Raw genomic sequence first — 10,322 nt, 5'->3', positions numbered from 1 at the left:
TCAAAAAGCGACTTGCGTCAAGATAGCACGATCACGTCGCATTGTTTTTGTTGAACTGTTTACTATAACTACTATCGGCTGGTGTTATCACCAGCAAAGTCAACGAAGAGCACGCATAGTTCAATATAGTGCTGATAACCGCGCGGAGACCAGACTTGAGCTGAACCTGTACGCAGCGAAAAGAGAAAGTTTCCCAGCAATTGCGCTCGGGTACCTGAAGTGAGGTTAGGTTGAGTTTTTTTCTTCTTCTTTCTTTTATGCAAGCGTTCAAAGTTACTTCATTCAAGCTGGGTCGTAGTTGTGTATAGTTGTTGGATTCGCAGCAGTTCATGTAGAAGAGGAAAAGCAATTAGCATTACGGCCCCCCACCTTTTTTTTTTGCTCTCACTTGGCTCTGAGTAGAAGAGTTGATTCAAAAACAGTTGCAGTCTCTAGCTGGTGGTGGCTCAAAGTTCAACCCCTGTACACTTAAAATTTATGCGCACACGTAATAAATGTCGCAAGTCCCCGAGAGAGGGCAGGGTTTCAAGTGCAATGAAGTAGTTACCTGGAAGATGTTATTTTTGCAACTTTAATTTGACTAGGTTTCAATAAATTGAAAATTTAAAAAAAAAGACTTCATCAGAATACACAAAACAATAAACGGGCAGCCCGGCCTGGCTTCAATGGCGCCGTAAACACTCTTTGTGCGATAATAATGCAAGTTCAATCAACCGTGGCTGGCAATTCATTGACGAGAGAGGAAGTCACGCAAAGCTAAGCAATGCGGCAGCGCGCGGGGGTGTGTTATGTCAGCTGGTAAGGTTGTTTGATTTATAACACTGTTTACGAATTTGAACAGCCAAGGTATTTTATGAGTTTATGTATTTTTTAGAAATATTTTTTTCATGATTTTTTTTATATTTCATATTATATGATAAAAAGTTGTAAACTAACCGGCTCTCGTCACAAATAAACAATCAATTATCAATTACTAAATATTTTTATTCCATTAAAAGAAATTGATCCAGATCGCAAAATTGAGTGGAAAATTGATTTTCTAAAAATTTTGGAAGTTTTGTAGCTTTAATGTTTTAAGAAGAGTTGTTGCCTATTGGAAGAAGCAACTTTTTGCATGGTTGAAAATTGGCTTGGTTCACGATTAGGGTGTTTTAGAACATCTAACTTTTTAGGAATATTGTTGGAATTTTCTTTCTCTTCTAGAAAGTTGTCGGGGTTAATTGCTACTTCTAGCAACTTTGTCCTATATACCAACATTTTATCTCGCAATCTACGTCTTCTGCGACTAATTTAATCCGTCGCATCAGAGCAAACCTTCAAACCTATTTTTTAACCTTACAATTCAGGGTTAAGTTCTAGAGGAACGTGCTGTTCTAGACATTTTTAGAGCTCTATCAAACAGTTTTCGTTTTTGAAAAATTGATTTTATCCGAAGGCATTGGAGAAAAAATCACTTTGAATAATCAAATCACAAAAAATAATCGAATCACGAAAAAATATGTCAAATTTCAAGACAAATTTAACTTTTTATTCAAAGTTTGATTTGAAATCAAACCCAGACTCGATTATCCGAAGTTCGATTACACTGACCTACAAAAATGGACAAAAATGACTGCGCAGCCTCAACTCGAGGGGAAGCATGAAGTTTGGGGTCCTCAGAAACACGCGAATTTTGAATTTTTCAAAAACATTTAGACAGGGCCGAATGGTCGAGTGGTTGAGTGCCTAATAAACTACAAAATACAGTTTTTTAATGTTTCATCGCCGCCATTTTGACTACCCATTATGGATTTAAAAATCCTAAATCATTTTAGAGTAGTTAAGGGGTCATTCTTAATCTCGACAATCAAAAGAAAGACAAAAGATAATAATTTCGGTGATTCGATTATCTGAAGATTTGATTAACATTCCAACGCCCAAGGCTCCAAAAAAGTTGGAACGGTAACTTCAACTCAATTGTTCTCGGGCATTACTCAACCAATCGGGACGATTCTTCTTTCCAGTGATTTTTTAGGATGTCTAGATGATTCTAGAACTTTGCAGAACTTAATTTGATCAAATATGTAATTTTTGCGATCAAAACATCGTTCCAACTTTTTTTTTCGCGTGTAAAAAAAATCGTCAAAAATTCTGCGGAGGCAGTCATTTTGAAAAAAGGTGGAACGATGTTTTTGGTCACACAAATTATAGATTCCATCAAATCAAGTTCTGCAAAATTTTAGGATCATCTAGACATTCTTACAAATCAATGGAAACAAGAATCGTCCCGATTGGTTGAGTAATGCCCGAGAACCAGCGAGTTGAAGTTACCGTTCCAACTTTTTTTGGAGGCTTGGGCGTCCGTGTAAGTTGGACGTGCGTTGGGCGTTCCAGTCTTAATCTGGGCTGGACTGAATAGCCATGTTTGATTTAAAAAAAAAAAAAACATTTTTTTTCTATTTTGAAAAGTATTGTCCATAAGTGCCCATTTCAGAAAATATTTTTCAAGGAGCTGGCTAACTTTTATACATATCCATGATAAATTCGTTGTAAAAACATTGTAGATTGGTATTTGCACTCAAATGTAAAAAAGAAACAGTTAAATTTAAATCCTGTCATAAAAACTCGATAGCAGATGTCGAAGAAACTAATAGTCCGGACCTCAAAATGTCAAAAAAAATGAATAAATCGAGATCTTTCCTGATCTTTTCGAAAAAAAAAAAACATTTTAAATTTTAAAATCGAGATCTACATTTGTAGAGTGCATAATATTGGATTTTTGTTGCAAATCTATTTAAAATTAGTAGGGTATATGGCCCTATTTTGGACCTACTATGCAAAGCGTCAACATATTTCGCATAGTTCTAAGGAACGGTCTAACTAATTTGGCTCATTTCAGGATTGTTTTGTGCCTTAATTTATGCTTAACAAAGTGTATTATTGAAAATTTAAAATAATTTAACCATTCCATTGTAATAAGCATTTCAAGTAAAACATTTTTGGATGCTTTTTGGACTTATTGAATGTATTTTGGAGACATCGCTGAACCTATTTTGGACCCACACTCTGATCGGTTGAAATTTGGACAACTCGAATTGCGGCGTGCGGCGGCAACACGCACACTTACAAAAACTCGGTTTGATAAACCAAAGGGCCTATCCACGATTATAATTTGGAAAATATTTATTTCAGAAATTAAACAATTATGATGAAACAATGGATTTGAATTTGAAAACGTGTTTTTATCATATTGAATGGAAACTCACGCATCTTTAGCAGGTCTCTGTCCTATTTACAATTTGCATATTCTTACGACCTAATTGTTCAAACATTAGAACATAAAAGACAACCCGTTATTACTCGCAATAAAAACACCTTATCTTAAAATTAAATGAATGACACAGATACATAACAAGTTACAATGAAAAAAGGTTCTAAATTTTACGCAGAGCTTATGTTCAAATATTATTAAACAATCAAGAAATTTTAAAGGGAGATTATAGCTTGTAACATGGTGTGAAACTTTCTCATCTGTCATGTTAAACTTTACAGTTGCTTGACAAAAAGTTTAACTACATGTTGCACTTTAAAAACAGTGTAATATTTGAAAAAAATCTTAGTTTGAATACCAGGGTGCCTTTGATAGTCATAGTTCGTCTTGTTAAAAGCAGATTTGAGGTTTTCAAACATTATTTTTACTTCGAACTTACCATCACTTAGGTTGCTGATATATTTTTTAAGAAAATCATTTATGTCAATACTTAGTTAATTATGTGTATAAGCTTTTTGATATAATTCATAAATTTTAGGTAATATTGTTAAAAATTCAGAACTTTGCCTGAAATTCGTTGAAACTAGTTTTGTTTATTAAATTATGGATTTATATTACATGTAAAACTGAATTTAAAGAATGAATCAAAAGTTTTCACATTTTATATGAAATTTGTTTTACTGGAAATGCCTTTAAATTATGAGATTTTTTTAAATTATGTTTCAAAAACAAATAATATTTAATAATATTTATATTACTTATTTTACCTTTTCCTAGTAGAAGATTGTCCGAAGAATCCGAAAATGCATTCCGTTTTACGATTCAAAATCATGTTCATTGAAAAAATCATGGCACGTTGAGAAAATGAAAATAATGCTATTTATCAACATTTTCATAGTTAGAGTTAACTAACTTTTTAAACTTTTCAAAATTTCATGAAAAGTTCTTCATGAGGTACTTTGAGCACTTCGCTACCACGGTCAGTATGATTCCATACCATTCCGTACGTATTCAATTTTTACTCTTCATTTTGCGGAAAAATATCAAACCTATCAAAGTCACCCCGGCTATATGTCTCAAATTATAAAATTCATAATGTAAACATCGCATTAACCTCTTATGCTTATTTTTTTTCGAAGATTTTTTATTTCTAGCTGGTGTAACCAGTGTGTCTGTAGTGTTCGATATCGGTGTGACTCGTCGCGTATTTGTGTAAATGTAGTGCCAAGAGATGTTCGTGGTTGTCGACGGAAAGCTACCTGGACGTCTCCCAGAACGACCAGTCCCACGCAGTGCGTTGTTGCCGCTAGCCACCACCAGATGTCGTCGTGGAAAACATCGCACGAGAGATCAGCAGGGGTGGCGAAAGAGGGCGAAAAGAGAGGAAAGTTGGCGGGTATCGGATCAGGGGGGTTCAGGACGAAGTAGCCAGGACTGCGCCATGTTAAGTCCGGTATTCTACGTCGAGGAAGGCTGACGTCAATCTCAGCCGAAGGCCAGTGTCCCGGAGTTGGACCAGCGGCCGCAGTGAACCTGACCGTGTCAGGAAGTGCCCGGAACCGTGCTACGTTCCGCGGACAGCGAAGAGCAGGAGCTGCTCGAGATTTGGACATCCCAGGACCTCTCGGGTTTATCCCAAGTTTCCCCCGTGAAACCCCATTGGTTTCTGCCCTGGCCTTGCCATATCCGGCCCGGCAGACCAACCCCGAAACCACCAACCGTCAACCCGTTGGTCGGTGCGTCGCCAAGCCGCCACGTAACCTCCGTGTCCCAAACCCGGACAATCCCGACGGAGGCGCTGCCTCGTCGAAGCCTGCAGCACCGTTACACGCTCAGGAAGGACACGGACGGCTGGCGAAAGGTCCGAGAAGCAGCAGCAGAAGTCGGAGGGTCCATCCGACGACCGAGAAGCCACCCCCGTTGGCGTATTGCAGGAGGAGCTCAACAGTCATCCGGACGGAACAACGACGACCGCAGTGCAGATCGGGGCCCCGCAGCAGATCATCGGTGCACAAGGAAGTTGGAAGAAGGATCGTGTGAGGTAGGATCTAGGAAGTAAGGAAGTGGGAAGGGAGACGTGCTAGTGAGGAGTTAGGAAGTGTGCCCAATAAACCGTCGACGGAACCCCGAGAAATAAACGTAGTTTCCTTAGACGACTGCGGATGTTTTCTTGGCCTAGCTTAACTTCGAGCGTCATGCCGATCCTGGGTTTTTAAGGAGAGTCCCATCGGTATCTGGCTCTACCCATACTGGAAGCACAGCTTAGCAACCTCAGTTGTTATACTGGTTTCTAACATGATTGACACGGTAAAATTTAAAAGTGTAATTTATTATAAACCAACGCTGCCAATTGTGAAAAAAATCGTTATACCTGTATTTTTAAAAATTATATATAGATAAATATGCAAAAATCATATATATTTTCCATATGTATATTTCTCTGATTAGTTAGCAATACGTCTTAAAAGCCATCACGATCTCCGACACATTTTTGATTTTTTTTTCTGAACCAAACCAAATTTTGTTTGTTTTCCAGTAAAGAGCAAGACGTGCAGATGATAATTCAAAGCATTTTTTATTTATAATTCGTAAATTGATCGAGAACTAATCGAAAAATTGATTTGTTTACAACTAGCGCTTAGGATCTTTTTAAAACAAACTCAAGATTTTGTTAAATTTAATTCATACGACTTTTTCAAAAACCACTCGTAAGCGATGTTGACAGCTCCTGTCACGGTGACATCTGACGATTTAATGAACTAGACCCTTTAGGCCTTTCAATCGTTTCCCCTTCAATTCCAACAGGGTAGCCAGTTTGCATTTTTTGAAGCAAAAATTAAAAATATATGCGGCTAAATTGGTGATAATGATGTTAAGACAAAAATAAATCAACATCAGTTTAAATTTTGGGATACTTTGCAATCGGTCCTAACAATCATCTAAATCTCTAGCATCAATTTGCATTTTTATCGTTTAAAAAACATATTTTCATTGTTTCTGTTAATCATTTGCTTTTTAAAGCTTAGATTTCATTCAAATAATTACAGTAAAGAAATTCAATTCAAAATATTAAGTTAAAAATTTTTAAAAAACTGGCAACACCATGTTATGCATGTGTTGGTGATAGCCTTGAACCGACGGCAAAGTAGCTCCAAAAACTGATCTAACGCGGCTGATTCGAAAAAATATTTTGAAATGAGTTTTTTTCGATAATAGAATAGTTATTTCAATGGTTTAGTGACGAAAAACATAAAAGAATTAAATAAACAACAGTTACATTGCTCGGAAACCAGACGAAATTGCTTGGTGTCAGTGCAAAACAGAAAAAATCATCAAGGTGTCGCGAGTCAAATCTGATAAGCAAAGAGGCCGGAATTTTTGGACCTAATCGATGTGCTAGGAAAATGAAAGGAAGTTCGAATGGCGTTGGAAAAAGTGGCTGAAAAAGCGGAAATAATCAAAAATGTTAACATTTTTTGAAGAGGTAAGATACAAAACGATCCTGCCTACACTTTCTGTTGGTTGGATTCAGTGAATTCGTACTTTAAAAGCCTGAACTACCTCAGCAAATTACAAAAAAAAATCATTTTCATTCATTTTTGATATTGAAAATCGGTCCCTAAACTACTGAGATATTTTTGAAAGTGACTGTAACTTGAAAACGGTGCTTTTTTTTTCAAAATAATCATTCATGTTTGGGACCATCCATAAACCACGTGGACACTTTTTTGGGAATCTGTTAACTCCCCTCCCCCCTCGTGGACAATTGTCCATACAAAAAAACTTTTTTGTATGGATCGTGGACTATCGCCATACCCCCCCCCCCCCCTTAAAGTGTCCACGTGGTTTATGGATGGTCCCTTTCAGAAAATGGGATTTTGCCGAGTCCTCAATGAATTCAACAGATTTTGTATCTGACTGCTATTCAAAATAAACAAATGTTTAATTATAGAGTTATCTACGTGCGCATGTATTGCGTGTACGTACACGAAAAAAAGTGAGGTTAAATTTTGTACCAGCCAGCAAAACAAATGGTGTGCTAGTGTGTGTGAGATCGGGCTTAGATAGCTCTATTGCGCATATTCCCGAGAAGGACACGCGGCAAACCAGCCTCGAAACGACGCGCCGCACTTTCGGCAAATGCGCGCTGTCAAATCCCATACTGCGCGTTTTGTTTTTGTTGACCTTCTTCTTCGAATTGCATGGCATTGTTGCCGGGTATGTTTTTTATTGCATTAAAAGTGCAGAAAATCGCTGGCAACAATGTCTATGGCACATTCTGAAATTCTGCGCGGCGTGTATCTTTGAAAAAACGGACAATACAACTTTTTTCAATGATCTATACAATACTTGCTGCGTCTGACGAACAAAAACAAGGTTCCGATTTGACAGTTAAAAAATCGATCCATTTTGCAACCCACTATAAATCCCCCAGCGACACATAAAAATAGCTCGAAAATGCAAAAGAAATGATACCTACTGTTAATTCAACCTTCCAAAAAAACAGATTTTCGAATATTTGCATACCATTTTCTGCGTTGATAACTGCCAAAATTGTACGAGGAGTTGTTTTGGGCAAATCAATCATGCAAAATGACTTTTTTCAAGAAAATTGCTCCCATACAATACTTTCATTTTAATGCTGCTTAAAAAATAGTTTCGTTAAAAAATCTTATTTGGAATTTGGTAAGGATAACATTGAGATTTTGAGCTTAATGGAGCTCTGTACACAAAGAAAAAAAAACAACTCCCGAAATCGTGAATTGTGTTCATGAATTCGTCGCCGTCGTGATAACTTGTCGTACGTGCATTTTAGGCCAAATTGAGTTAAGAACGCCATTTTGTGCAGCTAACAATGCCTCAAAGACCTTTACAGATCGCCAAAATTCGATTTCAGTCATGAGATATTCAATAAAACCCCAAAAAAAAAAACTCCGTGCATTGTTGTCAACTTTTAGAAGTTTCAATCTTGTCGTGCTATCTTGCCACTCCCTGAAAATTGATGTAAGTGCGACCACTGGCCTAAGGGATTTCAGATCAGAACGATTTTGACGCACGTACAAGTTAGACAACCGTCAACATTTGTAATCATAACTCGGGACTCCAGCAACCAACTTCGACCATACTTCGGGACAATGCACATAATGGTCAGCCAAACAAAACGTGTTTGTTATTGTTTACATTGCGTGCTTTCGTTTTTGTTTATTCAAGGTCAAACATTAAAACGCGTTTTTTTTCGGAACGTCGAAATGGCGGGTGCGACAAGATAGCACGACGACGTCGAATTGAAGAACCACGAAGGGATTTATTCATGAGTATGGTGCATTTGCACTATGAATGTGTGGTTACTATTACTTCGTGGTTCTCAAATTCATGAACGAATTTCACGATTTTAAGAATTGACTTTTTTTAGTGCAGGGCTTAAAAGTTTTATAAAATATTAAAGTAAACAAAATTAAACGTTCTTTAATGGTTCCGATGATTTTCAAAACGTACCAATTCATTTGTTAAAGTAATGAATAATCAGAATTTTTTTAAATGTGTCGCTTCTGAAGCCTGGAAATTACGCTGCAAACAGCATCAAATAGCCCAAATTCAACCAGTCTCAATTTTGCTTCCTATGAAAACATTTTGATTACCGCTTCACTTAATTTCGCCTGTGGCTCGCCATCAAACTTCAGGGGATGCAGATTTTTTGTTGTATGACTCGATGTCTTCTACGTAGATGTTTGCCCATTTGTTTGAGCGCCGATGCAACGAAAAATTGCATCAGAACTGCACAAACACTGCACCATAGAATGACGATAAAGACTGAGCACTGTTGGAGAATTTTTTTACGTCAAACATTTGACAGTTGCGCACCTTTAGCATTTTTGACTGTGGTTCTGTTGATCGCATCAAGGTCCTTAAATGTTTAAGGTAATTTTCAAAAAAGTACAAACAAAATCGCTCTATGAAACACCCCGTCGACGAGATCGGTTGCATCGCAACGGCCTGGTGGCCAGACGCATCAACATCACCGTGTGTCCCGCCGGCCTCCACCCAAGCACGACCACACCGCAAATGCCGAAACCGAAACCCCGACCGACCGACGGAACGCCCTGGGAGAGAGTGCGGGCCACGAGCACCGGTGTGTGTGTGTGTGTGTGTGTGTGTGTGTGTGTGTGTGTGTGTGTGTGTGTGTGTGTGTGTGTGTGTGTGTGTGTGTGTGTGTGTGTGTGTGTGTGTGTGTGTGTGTGTGTGTGCGCGCGGTGCATCGAAGATCAATGACCTCTAATTTGAGGCAAAATAGAAGGATGCGGCAACGGCGGCGCAGAGTACACGATGCAACCGCCCCAGACCGTGGAGGAAAACGGGTTGTAGGAGGTCGACGGGGGGTGAAGCCCGCGGTTGTTGTTGAGTGAGAAGGAAAAGAGTGAAGGGGAAAAAAAACAGATGAAAAATGGATTTTTGAGAATCGCACGTTGGGGACGATAACTCGTAGCGAGTCTGCGGGTTGGATATCGAGGATGCTTTGTTTGACAGATTGAACAAAGAGAAACTGAATTTCTGGAAGCGCTGCTTCAAGGACAACAAGTAGCTGTCAAACGAAGTTGCCATAATGGCGACTGCTATAAAACGTGTTCGCCGCTTTAGGTTCGCAAAACGATACGGAAAAGGGTCGTTCAAAAGGATCAACCTTTGCCGGAGTGTGGTACATCATCAACAGACAATAAAACAACAACAAAAAGAGAAACCCAACGAGCGTTTCTGTCTACCTCTCCATCATCGTACAATGTCGAGAGATACCCGACGAAGATGACGCGAAGATCGCTGTCTAGAAGAGGCTGTTGAAGAGTCTCGGGTAACACGATCCGCTCAAGGTTGCCGCCCGCAGTGCTGCCATCTTCAACCGCTTGTCAAAAGTGCGCTGAACCACTGAGTCCGGGCTCGTTTTGGAACCGGTTTGGCTCAACTTCCAATATAGAACACATCACAGCTTAACGAGCTCGATTGCTAAATTATTCATCATGTGGTCACGTGCGTTGGATCAAACACCCTGCGCCACCTGATCCGACCGGGATTTGCGCGG

The 10,322-nt window shown here is 38.8% G+C and overlaps 1 protein-coding gene across 1 annotated transcript in view; it reads right to left on the bottom strand.

The window, feature by feature from the left end:
- Positions 1–10,322, bottom strand: part of LOC119768573 (serine/arginine repetitive matrix protein 2-like) — a 90,488-nt gene that overhangs the window by 11,889 nt on the left and 68,277 nt on the right. The gene's annotated exons all lie outside the window — the stretch shown is intronic.

This window comes from Culex quinquefasciatus, chromosome 3 (assembly GCF_015732765.1).
Source record: "Culex quinquefasciatus strain JHB chromosome 3, VPISU_Cqui_1.0_pri_paternal, whole genome shotgun sequence".
Classification (NCBI taxonomy): domain Eukaryota; kingdom Metazoa; phylum Arthropoda; class Insecta; order Diptera; family Culicidae; genus Culex; species Culex quinquefasciatus.
This window is presented reverse-complemented; position numbering and strand designations above follow the sequence as displayed.